The sequence below is a fragment of the Palaemon carinicauda genome, chromosome 1 (assembly GCF_036898095.1).
Source record: "Palaemon carinicauda isolate YSFRI2023 chromosome 1, ASM3689809v2, whole genome shotgun sequence".
Lineage (NCBI taxonomy): Eukaryota > Metazoa > Arthropoda > Malacostraca > Decapoda > Palaemonidae > Palaemon > Palaemon carinicauda.
This window is the reverse complement of record NC_090725.1, coordinates 48,687,525-48,705,024: the sequence shown is the minus strand read 5'-3', so window position 1 is coordinate 48,705,024 and position 17,500 is coordinate 48,687,525. Positions and strand designations below refer to the sequence as shown.

The 17,500-nt window shown below is 34.1% G+C and overlaps 1 pseudogene; it reads left to right on the top strand.

The window, feature by feature from the left end:
* The window catches only part of LOC137642583 (dual oxidase-like), a 52,526-nt pseudogene that overhangs the window by 22,605 nt on the left and 12,421 nt on the right, over positions 1–17,500 (top strand).

The window sequence follows — 17,500 nt, the reverse complement described above, 5'->3', positions numbered from 1 at the left end:
AAACTCTTGCCTCTCTTGGCCTCTTACTTTCTACCTATCTTTAGTTTTATCTGTTTCTCTTTTTGCCTCTCTCTGCTTTTACTAGCTTCTCTTTTTACCTCTGTTTTATCAGCTTCTTTTTTTACCTCCCTCCTTTTACCAGCTTTGCGTTTTACTTCTCTGCTTTTACCAGCTTCTCTTTTTACCTCTCTCTGCTTTTACCAGCTTCTCTTTTTACCTCTCTCTGATTTTACCAGCTTCTCTTTTTACCAGCTTCTCTTTTTACCTCTCTCTGCTTTTACCAGCTTCTCTTTTTACCAGCTTCTCTTTTTACCTCTGCTTTTACCAGCTTCTCTTTTTACCTATTGACTCCTGGCATTTTACCCATCTTTAGTTTTTATCTTTAGCTTTTTACCTCTCTACTTTTATCAGTTTCTGTTGTTACGTATTGTCTCTTCGCTTTTTGCCTATGTTTAGTTTTATCTGTTTCTCTCTACCCCTCTCTGCATTTATTCATTTCTCTTTTTATATATTTCCTCCTCGCGTTTTACCTGTCTTTATCTTTCTCTTTTTACCTCTCTGCTTTTATCAGTTTATCTTTAAACCTATTGTCTCATCGAGTTTTTCCCATCTTTATTTCTATGTTTCTCATTTTACCCCTTTCTGCTTTTATCCGTTTCTCTTTTTATATATTTCTTCCTCGCTGTTTACCAATCTTTAGTTTTATGTGGTTCTTTTTTTACCTCTCTCTGCTTTTATTCTTTTCTATTTTTACATATTGTTTCTTCACTTTTTACCTATCGTTAGTTTTATCTGTTTCTCTTTTTACTTCTCTCTGCTTTTATCCGTTTCCCTTTTTACCTATTCTCTCCTCGCTTTTTACCTATCTTTATTTCTATCTTCCCCTTTTTACCTCTCTACTTTTATCAATTTCAATTTTTTCCTCTCTCTCTCTCTCTCTCTCTCTCTCTCTCTCTCTCTCTCTCTCTCTCTCTCTCTCTCTCTCTCTCTCTCCTTAACCTCCATCTACCGGTCACACATTTTCCTTCTCAAGTTTATTCACTTTTACCTTTTCTCCCGTTTTCAGTATTCCTTCCTTTTACTCTTTCTCCACTCTCTACCTATTCCCCGTTATCAATTTTCGGCCTCGTAACAATCACATTGATCAATTAGGCCTATCATATAACCATGTTTGCTTGCTAGTGATAGTCATTTATCAGTTTGACCATTAAGTGTGACATGATCTCTGGCAATTTGGTTGCCTTATTATTATTATTATTATTATTATTATTATTATTTCTATTTCTATTTCTATTTTTATTTCTATTTTTATTTTTATTATTATTATTAGCTAAGCTACAACCTTAGTTGGAAAAGCAGGATGCTATAAGCCCAAAAGCTCCAACAGGAAAAAAAATAGCTTAGTGAAGAAAAGGAAATAAGGAAATAAATAAACTACAAGAGAACTAATATTAGAAGGAAATATTTTAAAAAAAGTGACAGCATTGAAATAAATATTTCATACATAAACTATTAAAAGATGAAAATAAATAAGAGGCATAAGATAGAGAACAACACTGGTCACTTATTTCTGCTTCTGTAGTTTCTCTTCTGCATGAAAGATTTATTTTAATATTGTTCATGTTCTTAAAATATTTAATTCTAATTATTCATTACTTCTCTTGTGGTTTATTCATTTCCTTTCCTCACTGGCTATTTTACCTGTTGGAGCCCTTGGGCTTATAGCATCCTGCTTTTCCAACTATGGTTGCAGATTAGCTAATAATAATAATAATAATAATAATAATAATAATAATAATAATAATAATAATAATGATAATAATAAAGATAATAATAAAAATTATAATAATACTAATAATAATAATAATGATAATGATAATGATAATGAATAATAGATAATAAATAGTAAATAGTCATCATCATCATCATCATAGGGTAAACTTAAGATTCTCTTGCGAAAGGTTTTCTTTCAACATCCACACGTCAAATGTGGCCCTTGATGCTGTCTTCTTTGGCGACGGCCGAAGCTAGACGTATATTGATGAGTGATGTCCAGTGAGATTCCTGGGCACTTTTTTTTTTTTGAGTAGCCAATTGGTGGGAGTGTATGTTTTCGTAATTTATATTCCATCCGTTTAAAATAGAAGTGGAGAGCTTAAAGCAGTCTTGTATGATGGTGCTATTTAAAGATTTATATTACTTTTACATTTACGCTTTTTTTATTCGAAGGCTTCTGACAATATATAGATTAACGCGTAAAGATCAAGTTTGAACTAATTCCCTAAAAGATAGTTTTTTAAGAGATGGAATATCTTGTCAACAACGCACACATGTTCAACGAGCTGATCATTATAACATAATTAAATTTTAGAATGGAATTCTCTACTTCCTTCTGTATTCCCAGAATCAGGTGGCCTGACGCTTTTCATGAGGGGGGATTCCAGCTATTGGTAGCCTTTTCCGTGTCCTTCAGGCAAAACTAAAGGCCTGAGAAAAACATCCCATTTTCTTTGTTTTCATCCATTGTTTTTAAGATAATGGTTTCAGTAAGGTAGTTTAGGGTAATTTGCCGTGAAAAAAAAACGGTAAACCTCTTGGAATAAATTTTGCTAGGCATTTGCCATTTTAAAAACGGATATATTGACTAGAGTGATATTTCGGTTGCCAACCCGTGAAAGGTAATAACAAAGTAGGGTAAAAATTACGGTTGCCTGTATTTTACTGAAATACGGCTGAGAACAGTATATTTTACGGAGAATTTTCGAGTAAAATTACGTTTTTTTAACAGTGTATACTTGATCAGTTTCTTACACCTGGGACTTTATATCTTCAGCAATTATTTTTGGAGCTCTATATACTGTGCAATCCGAATCCATTTTTTTTATATCTTCTGTTTTTCGTACCAAGCATTAGTCAGAATTTTGTTCCCTTCGTCATGGAAACAGGGCACTAGATTTTTTCCCCCTTTTTTTCTTTTTTTTTTTTCATAGAAACAACAATGTCTTGTCCATGTGATTCTTTTAGTTCAAATTTTATTGTTTTACTAATTGATAGTTCACCTTCATATCCCCCAAAAATCTCACCTAAAGCAAAATGTCATTCCTCTCGATTTTTCTCCAATCATTGCCTCTAAAAGTGTAGAGCTTTCGGAACGACCAGCGTATATGAAACACCTGCGGCACAGAATCACTGATAGGTTAACTGGCTCTTTTCGTATTCCTGAAACAAAGGGAAAAACAATTGACTCAGGAATTTAAAGCATTTTTTTTAACATTCCACGCAAGAGTAAATACCCTGCGATATTCGTGCACGTGTGGTACAAAATAAGAAAGATGAAAGATGCGAGCGTTTTCGCATTGCTGGCACGGAAATATTGCAATATACATATGAAAATTAATAGAAGAGTTTTTTTAGGAACGTTTTATTATGATTATTTTATGAACGGTACAATATAGATAAAAAAATTAATAGAAGATATTTTGTAGGAAAATTTATGTTGATTATTTTATGTACCAACGCATTTTTCTATAAAATAAGTCCCAAGCAAGATATTTGCAAAATATTGTTTAATTTACCGGCGTTTTGTCAAGTTGGCGGTCAAATTCAAGGCGCAAAATTATTGTTATCAAGTACCCAATTACTAATTAAAAAAAAAAAAAAATATTATGGCTTTCCATGAGTTTTTCCTTATTCGGCCCTTTTCCTAATCAATCTTTTTTTTCCTTATTTTTTTACGTATTTGCCATTTTCACTCTATTACGTTTTTTTAACAGTGTATACTTGATCTGTTTCTTACACGGAAAAGTTGGAATTGGGTATAATAAAAGAAAAAGGAGCCAACTTCCCGGCACATCTTAGATTAATCAGAATGCAGCTCTGTAACGTCTCACTGTTATTTAATGAATATAATGACGAAGCATATTTCTTTAATAACACGTAGCATGATTACAAGATGTATTAGTGCTAATCACTCGTAGATTTCTGTATTCAATATCATATCGTCGTTGGTGGTGGGGTATTGTTTTCCTTTACTTTAAGATTGTTATTTTCATACAAATACCTTCAAGACGTTATTGTCTTATTCTAATTACCTCCATCGGCGAAATTGAAAGATTATGTTTTACCCCATGTTTTTGTGTGTGTGTGTGTGTGTGTGTGTGTGTGTTTGTTTGTTAACAGCTTCCTGGGTAGAATTTTAATAGTAGTGTAATGAAAATTACAAGGATTAGGTGTTATGTAAAAGCTGGAAATTATTAAATTTTGGAAGGTCTAGGTCAAAGGTCAAGGTCACGGTCAAGCAAAATGTCCAATTCACGTAATCAGCCATGAGTTTGGACATTGTTGTTACAGAGACTTTAAACTTGGTTCATATTCGAGTGTATGAAAATCCACGCCAATTAATACTTTTCAAGGTCGAGCAAAAGGTCGAGAAATAAGCTGCCGCGGGAGAGGTCTGCGCTCTACTAAGTGCCCCTCTAGTTAAGTAATAGGTAAAGGCGGTGTGCATTTATGATCTGTTCGTATTCCTTATTTTTTCTTAATGAAGATCCTTTACATGCTGTTGTCCTGTATATAAAACATGGACGAGTTTGTTATAAGACGCCCTTTATTCTTTGCATGAAATTATATATTTATTATACAAATCCTCATCACATTTTGCCTTGTCTTTTACACTACAATGAAATGAAAAAATTGAAATCACTTTATCTTTTTTAAAGTCTAGTACAAAATAGAAATCACTTTTAACTTTTTTTTTTAAATCTGTTAAGAAATAGAAATCACTTTAACTTTTTAAGAATCTATTAAGAAAATAGAAATCTCTAACTTTTTCAAAATTTATAATGAAAATAGAAATCATTAATTTTCAAAAACCTATTATGAAATTAGAAATTATTAACTTTTTACATATCTATTAAGAAAATAGAAGTTGTTACCTTTTTGAAAATCTATTAAGAAAATAGAAATCACTAACTTTTTGAAAATTTATTGAATAGAAATCATTTTCACTTTTTGCAATTAATTAAACGGAAAACACCAACTTCTTAAAAATCTATCAATATTTCAATCATTGTGACCACGTCACTGATGACCTTTAGACTAGACTTGCAGCAGTTCTCTGAAGGCCATGACTTGATTGATTCTGTCACCATTCCTTTCCCTCGTTCCTTCATTTGTCCATCGCCTTCCTTTAATCCTGTCACGCATATGGACGCACCTTTGCCTGCTGCATTTGCTTGGTTCCGCTTCGAGAGAAGCCTATACTCATTCGGGAGAATTTCGTGACTTTTCACAAGGGCCTCAGCTCGTGGCTCTACTTGCTCTTTCATTTGGGAGTTTTAAGGTTTGAAGGTTTAAAGGCCACTCATGAATGGCAGGTGCAAGGGACAATGACATTGCCCTATCGAGTTGTACAATGCCCTAGAGACTGACCATATATACATATGATCAGCGCCCAACCCCTCTCTTCACCCAAGCTTGGACTAAGGACGGCTAGGCAGTGCTGCTGATGACTCAGCAGATAGACCTATAAGTTCCCCCAAACACCCCCACCCTCCCCCCATCCTTAGCTCACACTCATGGTGAGGTTGCGGCGACCAAAGAAACTAACGAGTTTGAGCGGGTCTCGAACCCATGTCTCGTATTCACCCGTCAGGGACGTTACCACATCGGCTACCACAACCCTCGTTTTCTGGCTGGATACGACGGCCTCTAGCCGTGGCCGCCTCCTTCTGTTTGAGTATTTTATTTTTATTAATTTTGAATTGGTGGAAATTTAGAAGTTCAAATTTTTAGCAAATTTTTTCGTATGTTGATGAGGCTGACATGAGTCTCTTCTTTTAGTTTATGTATGTAAAAGCTATTATAAGGTTGGTACTGTTCTTAAGGTGTTTTATTTTAAAAGGTCGTTGCTTCTCTTGTAGTTTATTTATTTCCTTATTTCCTTTCCTCAACGAGTTGTTTTTCCCCGTTGGAGCCTCTGGGCTTATTGCATCCTGCTTCTCCAATCCCAAATAAAACGAGAAAATTAAATTCAATATCTCATCATCAAGAGGTATAACCCATCTATCTCTCTCTCTCTCTCTCTCTCTCTCTCTCTCTCTCTCTCTCTCTCTCTCTCTCGGTTGTGAAAAGTAGCAGAGCGTGAAGGACGCCCCCTTGCAACATTTCTGTCACGCGGGTCCTTTAGGCACTCTTCCTCACAACCACTGCCCCCACCAAAGCCAAAGCAGCACCTCCCCCTTCACCCTTTCCCCTCCCCCTCTTTCCTCCTCTGACCCCTCCCTTCTCCCTCTTCCCCGTTCTTTCCCTTCCTTCTTATGTACCTCCTCCCACGCCACCTCCTGTACTTTCCACTTTACATTTGCAAGTGATTGTATTGCATCCTCTTCTTTTATATATATATATATATATATATATATATATATATATATATATATATATACTGTATATATATATATATATATATATATATATATATATATATATATATATATATATAGATATTATATATATATATATATATATATATATGTATGTTTGTGGGTGTGTTTACATACTGTGATTTAAAACTTTTTTATAAGGTATTGCCTCATTATTATTATTATTATTATTATTATTATTATTATTATTATTATTATTATTATTATTATTATTATTATTATTACGAATTAACAGCTGGACTTTTTATAACTTAGTAGTTCTATTCCAATGGTCCATTCATTTTCACGGGTGAATGCTTTCCTGTGTTGGACTTTACTGTTCGAAAGGTTCTACCTGGTCGAGAGAGAGAGAGAGAGAGAGAGAGAGAGAGAGAGAGAGAGAGAGAGAGAGAGAGAGAGAGAGAGAGAGAGAGAGAGAGAGAATCCCACTTGGCTTAGTGTGAAAATAAGCCTGAAAGTGGGTATGAAATATGTACAGTAGTTAAGCATGGGTTAGAGATCTCTTGCTTGAGGGTACAATCGGGCGCACTTTTTTATCTTGTTTTTCTTCCTCTTGTTATTTTGAAGTTTTTATTGTTTATATATAAAAGATTTATTTTGATGTTATTTTTCTTAAACTTCTCCTAGTTTTTCCTTATTTCCTTTCCTCACTGGGCTATTTTCCCTGTTGGAGCCCTTGGGCTTATAGCGTCCTGCTTTTCCAACTAGGGCTGTAGCTTAGCAAATAATAATAATAATAATAATAATAATAATAATAATAGTAAAATACAATAAATTATCTTCCTCACAAATCAGTCTTCGCAAAAGTAAGTTTTTTTTCCTAAGAACTCTTCATAAGCGGAAATTATCTTTTTCTATTTATTAGGAAATCTATAATTCGAAAGGAGACTTCCTTTTCTTAGCTAGAAAATGTAATTTGGAAGATAACTTTATTTTCTATCGTTCGAAATTATGCCTCATGTAAGGCTAAGGTTATCATTCAAGAAAAATAGGTGACTTTTTTCCAATTTATGTAATCCTGAGTGTGCATGAATTTTTTTTTTTTTTTCGTTTTTTTTTTTTTGTAATTTATGCAATCCAGCATCTGCTTTAAGCTTTCTTTTTGAAATTATGTAATCCTAGGTGTGCACGAAGCTTCTTTTTCAATTCATGCAATCAGGAGTGTGCATGAAACTTTCTTTTTTTCAATTCATGCAATCAGGAGTGTGCATGAAACTTTCTTTTTTCAATTCATGCAATCCTGAGTGTGCATGAAGCTTTCTCTTTTTTTAATTAGGCAATCCTAGGTGTGCATGAAACTTTCTTTTTTCAATTTATGCAACCTTAGGTGTACATGAAGCTTTCTTTTTTCAATTTATGCAATCCAGCGTATGCATGAAACTTTCTCTTTTTTAATTATGCAATCCTAGATGGGGATGAAGCTTTTTTTTTCAATTCATGCAATCCAGGGTGTTCATGAAACTTTCATTTTTCAAATCTTGCAATCCAGAGTGTTCATTAAACTTTCTTTTTTCAATTCATGCAATCCAGAGTGTTCATGAAACTTTATTTTTTCAAATCTTGCAATCCAGAGTGTTCATGAAACTTTCTTTTTTTCAATTCATGCAAACCTCAGAGTGCGTGGAAACATTACCATCGAGAGCTAAGCTCGGTCCTCTACCTAACTGATGTTCAGAATGGATCTTTCTAAAAGAGTTAATTGTAGTGTGAATACCTGACCGTATGTCAGACCTTGAGGTGAGATTACGCAACAGTGCCATTTACTAACACGAACCCAGTATTTATTTGAGGTGTTAGATGATGGTTTAAGATCCAAAGACTCGTTTCTCTCCCGCTCGTATCTCAGGGAAACAAATAAACGAACCCACTACACTTTGAGACTACAGGGTCGCTATTATAAAAGGGATAAATTCGTTTCCAATGTGTTATTTGCAATGGAATTTCAAGATGGGAAGTTCTGCTCTCTAAATGTGTTGGGAATGGAAGGTTGTTGATTATGGTGATAAGGAATTGAAAATGAGCTCGATAAGTAGAGTTGTTGATAAATGATGGTATTTGCTGATAATGGAGCAGCTGTGTTAAAAGACATAAGCAATGGAATAACCACTTCCCTTTCTTCAAAGGTTTTTATTGTTTTATCATCAATGTAATGATTAGAAAGGGAATATAGCTGCCACTAGTCCAGCTTTTCTTTGAAATCAACTTATATTATTATTATTGTTTTTGTATTTGTTGTTGTGATTATTATTATTATTATTATTATTATTATTATTATTTATTATTATTATTATTTATTATTATTATTATTATTATCATCATCATCATCATCATCATCATTATTATTACTAGCCAAGCTACATCACTAGGTGGAAAAGTAGAGTGGTTTATATAAGCCCAAGGCCTCCAACAAGGAAAAATAGCCCTGTGAGGAAATGAAATCAGGAAATAAAAAAAGACTACAATAAAAGTAATGAACAATCAAAATAAACTATTAATGAACAGTAATAACATTGAAATAGATCTTTCGTATATAAACAATAAAGAGCGACTCATGTCAGCCTGTTCAACATAAAACATTCGCTGCAAGTTTGAACTTTTGCCATGTTGCATACTTCTTGACCCACAAGTTCATTCATTACCAGACATGAATAGAAAAATATTTTCCTGAATGCTAAGTTTATAACTAGTCCAGACCTTTTGGATAAGAGAGAGAGAGAGAGAGAGAGAGAGAGAGAGAGAGAGAGAGAGAGAGAAGCTTTAAATGGATAACATCTGTGACCCAATCTTCCCTCTGACCTCAAGCACTTTAAATGCAATCTTAACGAGAGGTCAGGAAGGCTTTATATTGATGATAATGAATGGCAGAAATGGAAGGGATATATTTATATCTATGTAGACTCTCTCTCTCTCTCTCTCTCTCTCTCTCTCTCTCTCTCTCTCTCTCTCTCTCTCTCTCTCTCTCTCTCTCTCTAAGGCACATTGTTTGATCTGTTACCTTATTGCCTTTCCTCACTGGGCTATTTTTCCCTGTTGAGGCCATGGCGCTTATAGCATCCTACTTTTCAATCAAGGGTTGTAGCTTAGCTAAAAATAATAATAATAATAATAATAATAATAATAATAATAATAATAATAATAGTAACGCATAGAAAGGTTAACGAAGTAAAACGCAAGATCAAGAAAGCGAATAATAATAATAATGATAATAATAATAATAATAATAATAATAATAATAATAATAATAATAATAATAATAATAGCAACGCATAAAAAGTTTAACGAAGTAAAACTCAAGATAGAGAAACCGAAGCAGGTGGCCCATCAGATCGAGATAGAAAAAATAACATCAGGTTAATTCAGAACAGGTCTACCGTAGCATTAGAAGCTCTAAATTCGTGTTGCAGGTAAGCCATCGCCAGTCAAGCGTGTCGGCGCACTAAGAGCGGTTTTATCGCACAACATCGCATATTTTCGCGGGTGCAAATCCGCTACGGATGTAAATTGCCTCATCAGGCCTAACTTTCCACTACTAGATTTGATCATTTGTTTGTTTGTAAGCATAAATTGGATTAAATTGTGGTAAATTTTACAAGTTTGACATGTTCAGCAAATAAGAGCAATTACGAGAAATTAATAAAACAAAAAAACTTTATAAAAGTAAATTTATACCAACTTATGTTGCATGAAAGAAATTATTTCATGGGATATTTCTTTGATAAACGTGGGAGTTTTGACTTTTTTAGAAAAGAATGGTTAAGAAAATTTTAAAATAAAAAAATTGTTATAAAGTATATTTATAACTGTTTACTATGTTACATAAGATAAATTATTTCATAGTTTATTTCTTTGGTAAATTTTGGAGTATTGGCCTGTTCAGCTAATAAGACAAGTTACGAGAAATTTATAAATCCAAAAAAAAAAAATCGATATAAAGTAGATTTATAACTTATGTTGCATAAGAAAAAATATTTCGTCGGTAAATTCTGCACTTTTGTCATATAAATCAAATGATTACAAAAAATATTAAGTGGAAAAATTCTTATAAAGTAAATTTATAACTTGTTACCATTTGTATATTATATACAATATAATCCAAATAAATAAATTGGAAGATATTTAATGTTCCTTCTGACCTTTCCTTTCAACCCATGTTGGAAACTGTAACATTTTATTTGGATTGCACCAATGATTATTATCGATTAGCTGACTTGTTTAATGATTTTTATCTTATATATAATGTAGGACTGGATGATGTATATAATTTCTTTTATGTTTTATTTTGATATCTCCAATCTTTATTATTTGACATCTGAATTTTACGACTAAGTTTCAATGCTGACGTATTTTACTCAACATACTAAACGTCTACTGTTGCTTCAGAAAACAATATTAAGACACGAAAGGAAAGTGTGAGTTTTTATTACCTCCGCCGAAGAAGTTGGAAGGAGATTATGTTTTCACCTGTGATTGTGTGTGTGTGTTTGTTTGTGAACAGCTTCCTGGCCACAATTTTAATCGTAGAGTAATGAAACTTGCAGGGATTAACTGTAATGCAAAAAGCTGGAAATTATTAAATAATGGAAGGTCAAGGTCACGGTCAAAGCAAAATGTCCGATTCACGTAATCAGCCTCAAGTTTGGACAAGGTTGTCACAGAGAACTTCAAACTTGGTTTATATTTGAGTATATGAAAATCCATGTCAATTAGTGCACGTTGAGGTCAAAGGTCAAGGTCGAGAAATAAGCTGCAGTGGTGGAGGCTGTGCTCTACTGAGTGCACCTCTATAGTTTTGTTACTGTTTTTAAAGTATTACTTCTCTCGTAGTTTATTTATTTCCTTTCCTCACAGGGCTATTTTCACTGTTGTAGCCCTTGGATTTATACCATCCTGCTTCTCCGACTAGGGTTGTTGCTTACCTATTGATAATAATCTTGAAAACATATTTAATATGGCCTTAAAATCCAGTAACAAACTATATGACTAGATTCCATTTGATTTTGTTTATGTAATACTTGTGTAACTCAGATTATTTTTCACATTCTGGTTATTTATAAGAACTGAAAGCCAAGTGAAGAATAACACTTACTTTTACTTTATAGGAAAATATTCTTTTTCATAAGTTAATTACTGTTGGTATATCAGCTACATATAATTCCTAAACTGAATTCCAGGTTACTTTTCTGTAAAGTGTTATCAAACAAATTTTATAAGTTGTTGTTGCATTTTGACCAAATATAGCAATGCAAGAAATAAGTAAAATACTAGTACTGTACTTATATTTGAGTGTACACTCCATAATGAGAGAGAGAGAGAGAGAGAGAGAGAGAGAGAGAGAGAGAGAGAGAGAGAGAGAGAGAGAGAGAGAGAGAGAGAGAGAGAGAGAGAGTGTGCTCGAAACGAGAAAAATTGGAACCAATTAACAAGATACCTTTTATTACAGTAGCACTCATAAATTAATTCTAGTTTTGTATTCATTTCTCTGTTGCCATATACTGCTCAATTTTCTTCGTCGTAATCATTTGCAAGATGATGCTTTGGCGGCTTGAAATCTCAGGTTGCAACTTTATATACAATTCCCAGAGATATGGTTCAGACACGACAAGATCCACTCCCTCTACTCAAGAAATGAATGCAACACAAGTGTCACTAAGAAATCGAAAAATTTTTGTCATAGATACACAAAAAAAGATATTTTTTGTAGCTCTTACAAAAATTAAAAATTAATATTTTTCGGTCTTCAGTTTTATCATTTATAAAACCGTAACTCATTAAAGAAAATCTACTCACAGATGTTCTGTGCATCCTGCTCCGAATTAAGAAAATTACACAGTTTTTTCGCTTTTCAGTTTCATCTTTTATAAAACCTTGTGGTGGCCGAGGTAGTAAAGCCCCTGACTGGTGAACGCCAGGCTGGGGTTCGAGTCCCGCTCAGACTCTTTAGTTTCTTTGGTTGCTGCAACCTCACCATCCTTGTGAGCTAAGGATGGGGCTTTTTGGAAGCATCTAGGTCTATCTGTTGAATCATCAGCAACTATTGCTAGGCCCTCCTTGGTCCTAGCTTGGGTAGAGAGGGAGCTTGGGCGCTGATCATGTGTATGTATGGTCAATCTCTAGGCCATTGTCCTGAACGATAGGGCAATGTCACTGTCCCTTGCCTCTGCCATTCATGAGCGGCCCTTAAACCTTTAAATGACATTTGCTCATAAGTGACAAAAACGCATCCTACTCCAAATTAGGAAAATTGCCTTTTGTTAGTCATTGATTGCTGCAATGTAATCATTCGGTTGCTACTCCGCTTACTAAGGGTAGAAGAAACTTTATAGCTATGGTAATCAGCGCTTCTAGGACGACTCTCCAAAATCAACCGTTGTTCTCTAGTATTGGGTAATGCCATAGCCTCTATACCATGGTCTTGCACTGTCTTGGATTAGAGCTCTCTTGCTTGAGGGTACACTCAGACACACTATTTTATTTGTTTCCTTATTCCCTTTCCTCACTGGGCTGTTTTCCCTGCGAGCCCATGGGATTATAGCACCCTGCATTTCCAACTATTGTTGTATATTAGCTACTACTAATATTATGCAAATGGAGGTAGGTCGGTGACCCTGTTAATAGCGATGGCGGTTATCTGTCTTGACAAAGAATCTCATCCCTTTCATAGCTATTATCATCATCATTATCTTCCTCTTTATAATAAAAGCCAACATGTCTTGCTATATATGGACATATTTCTTTCCTGTCACGTTTTGGGACGATGAGGGAGTCTCCATACCCTAGAGAGAGGGGCACCCCAAGAGGTACACTCGGAAACTAAAATCGCCAATAAATTGCCGAAATTGACGCATTGTAGTTAGGAAAGGGGGGGGAGGTTGAATATCTGTATGTGTAAATCTATCTAAATTTGTAACCATCGTCTTTGACGAGTCACGTACACTAGTTTAGAATGTTTTAGATCGATGGCACAGTAACTAAAGCGTCGTTGTCAAAACTGAAAACAATCCCCCGTGATGGATCGAGTCGTCCTATTGATGATTTGTCTTCATCCTTACGACGATTCAAGGTCGTATTATTGAGATTTTATCGCTATTGTTAACATCTTAATTATGATAACTATCCGTAATGATCACAACGAGGATGCAAATTCTTACTAATTACTTTATGAAATATCTTCACGATTACCATAATAATTATTCGTCACAAAAATAATGTTCGAACGTGTATTACTTCCTAGTTTAAAGGCCACTCGTGAATGGCAGAGGCAAGGGACAGAGACAATGCCCTATCAAGCCGGACAATGCCCTAGCGACTGACCATATATAGCCTACATATGATCAGCGCCCAAGTCCCCTCTCCCCCCAAGCTAACACCAAGGAGGGCCAGTCGATGGCGGCAAATGACTCGGCAGATAGACCTATAGGCTCCCCCAAACCTACATCCTTAGATGGAGAGGTTGCAGCGAATAAAGAAACTAACGAGTTTGAGCGGGACTCGAACCCCAGTCTGACGTTCACCAGTCAGGGACGTTACCACATTGACCACCCAAAGTCGGAAGAGCTACTTGCAAAAACATAGTCACAGATAAGGGAAAGTTCAAGTTGAGTCACCTGATTAAAAATCCAGTTTGGGTTGCAGTGAATGCTGATGAACGAGAGAGAGAGAGAGAGAGAGAGAGAGAGAGAGAGAGAGAGAAATTGGAGAATTTGTGTTCGTACATACATGTTATTATTAACCATTTTAGTTCGAACTACAATTATTATTATTATTATTATTATTATTATTACATGCTAAGCTACAACCATAGCTGGAACAGTAGGACGCTACAAGCCCAAAGGCTCCAACAAGGAAAATAGCCCAGTGATGAATGAAAATAAGAAAATTGATGGAATGGTGTGCCTGAGTGTACCCTTAGGTTAGATAACTCTAAACCCAAGTCAGAGGAAGACCATGGTACAGATGCTATGGGACTGCTCAAGACTATATAACAATTTTTTGAATTTGGAGTGTCCTTTTCCTAGAAGAGCTTCTGCCATGGCTAAAGAGTCTCTCCTGCCCTTACAAAGAGGAAAGTAGCCACTGAACAATTACAGTGCAGTGGTAACTCGTTGAGTGAAAAAGAATTTTTGGCTATCTTAGTGTTGCCAGTTGTATGAGGAAAGAGGAGAAAGTATAAAGATTAGGCGAGATTATTTGGTGTATATATAGGCAAAGAGAAAATGAGCCATAACCAGAGAGAGGGATACAATGTAGAACTATCTATCCAGTCAAAGGACCTAATAACTTTAGCGGTAGGTCACATTATATCTAAAGTGTGTCAATGATATTCTTTTCTGAAACTTTGTTCCCACTAATAAGAACTAACTTTAAAATCATGGAAGCAAATCAAGTATATTAGAACTAATTGGTTACGCAATATCATTGATAACTAGAATTAACTTCCTGGATGTTAGTTATACTGTAGTTTTCTTGCACTAGCCATAAAGCCTCTGGTAGTTCTCGAGGCTTTAATACCCGAGTTAGTACTAACCACGGTCCAGATATAGATAGACCTTGGTACTAACTAAGCGCGAAGTCTTCATTGGTAATGTTTATAGAAATATAGTTTGAATCGTTTTGGATTTAACGTATATTATATTTTCATGTGCTTGTGTATAAGAGTATACATTTTTTTTTCATACGTCATAAATACCTACTAATAAACATTATATATATATATATATATGTGTGTGTATGTGTATATTATGTATGTATATATACATATATACCTGTATATAATCTATATATCTACCTATGTAGATATAGATATATTTATATATATATACATATATATAGATATATATATATATATATATATATATATATAGAAATATATGTATATATATATATATATATATATATTTATATATATATACAGTATATATAATCCCTGTGAAAATATTAAAAATGAAATAATTAAACTTGCATCATAAATTATTGACTCGTACCCCTAATCGTCAGCACGATGAAAGTATCGTAAATAATTGCTCGCCTGCTTTTATAAAGGCGTGCCATCATGATTTGCAGTTGTTATTAGATTCGAGAGGAAATATATTTGCAATAAGATTTTTTTTCTTAGCATTCTTCCATATTGATGTGCAGCTGTATGTATTTACAGTTATAAATGTACTACTGTAATGTATACAGCATTTTAAATGTTTGTTTTAACGTTTAAATCAGCTAAAGAAATATCTAATTTCGTAAAACTATCTTTACTTAATCTAAACATTGTTTTACTTGTCAAGTTATTGTTTTTATTTAGATAAATATTGTTTTACATGTTAAAGTATTGTTATTATTGCTTTGAATATTGTTTTACCTGTTAAGTTATTGTTATTACTGTTTTAAATATTCTTTAATTATTTTATTTTTTTCTTTTTATTGCTATGAATATTTTCTACTAGTTATTTTTTTTCCTTTTTTTTTTTGCTATGAATATTGCTTATCAGTTGTTTTTATTTTAACTGATGTTTTTTTTTTTTTTTTATTTCTAAGAATATTGTCCTACCTGTTAAGTTATGATTTTTATTTCAAAGAATATTGTTTTACCCTTAAGTTACTGTTTTTTATAGCAATCATTTTCAATACCCTCTATATTAACTCACGTATATTTCCTTCCTTCAACAGAACATCATCATGTACGAGTTTCTGCCAGCCTTTCTAGGCGAGGAAGTCGACCCTTATGATAGATATAGACCTGATATCCATCCGGGTATTTCCCATGTGTTCCAGTCGGCCGCTTTCAGGTAAGACAAGAGGCCTTTTTAGTATTATTATTATTACTTGCTATGCTACAACCCTAGTTGGAAAAGCAGGATGCTATAAGCCCAGGGGCTCCAACAAGGAAAATAGCCAAGTGAGGAGAGGAAACAAGTAAAAATAAAATGTTTAAGAAGAGTAACAACATTAACTATAAAAACTTTAACAAATTAGAAGAAAAAAAAGACAGAACAGCGTCCCTGAGTGTAACATCAAGCAAGAGAACTCTAACCCTAGGCAGTGGAAGACCATGGTATAGAGGCTATGGCACAATGGTTTGATTTTGGAGTGTCCTTCTCATAGAAGAGCTGCTGACCATAGCTAAAGGGTCTCTTCTATCCTTACCAAGATGAAGTGGCCCCTGAACAATTACAGTGCTGTAGTTAACCCCTTGAGTGAAGAAGAATTGTTTGGCAATCTCAGTGTTGTCAGGAGTTTGAGGACAGAGGAGAGTAAGTAAAGAATAAGCCTGGCAATGTGAAAATATACCGTAACCAGAGAGAAGGATCCAATGTTGTACTGCCTGGCCAGTCAAAAGACCCTATAACTCTCTAGCGGTAGTATCTCAACGGGTGGCCGGTGCCTTTTTTGCTTTGTGTGCGCGTACAGTATGTATATGATTGTTGTTTGTAAAGGAGGTGTGTATATTCAGTATTTAATGTCTAAAGTTAATTACCTTGCCGATTGATTATATATAGATTAATGCTTTGAGGAATAGTAGGTGAAACCATATTTCAAATATTACTATGGTCCCAATTTTATTATTATTATTATTATTATTATTATTATTATTATTATTATTATTATTATTATTATTACCAGCAAAGCTATAACCGCAGCTGGAAAATAAGATACGATAAGCCCAAGGGTTCCAACAAGGAAATATAGCCCAGTAAGGAAAAGAAACATGGAAATATATGTACTACAAGAGAAGCAATTAACAATCAAAATAAAATGTTTTAAGAACAGTAACAATATTAAATTAGATCTTTCATATATAAACTATTAAAACTTCAAAAATAAAAAAGAGGAAGAGAAAAAAGATAGAACAGTCTAAACTTGTCTTAACCCTTTCACTGCCATTGATGACTGTCAAAACTGGAAAAAGGGAAATCACCCAAACCATAACAAGGTGGTATATATTGGAAGGGTCTTGATGAGAGCTTTCCAGGGATTCATTGGAAAGGTCTTGATGAGAGCTTTCCAGGGATTCATTGGAAAGGTCTTGATGAGAGCTTTCCAGGGATTCATTGGAAAGGTCTTGATGA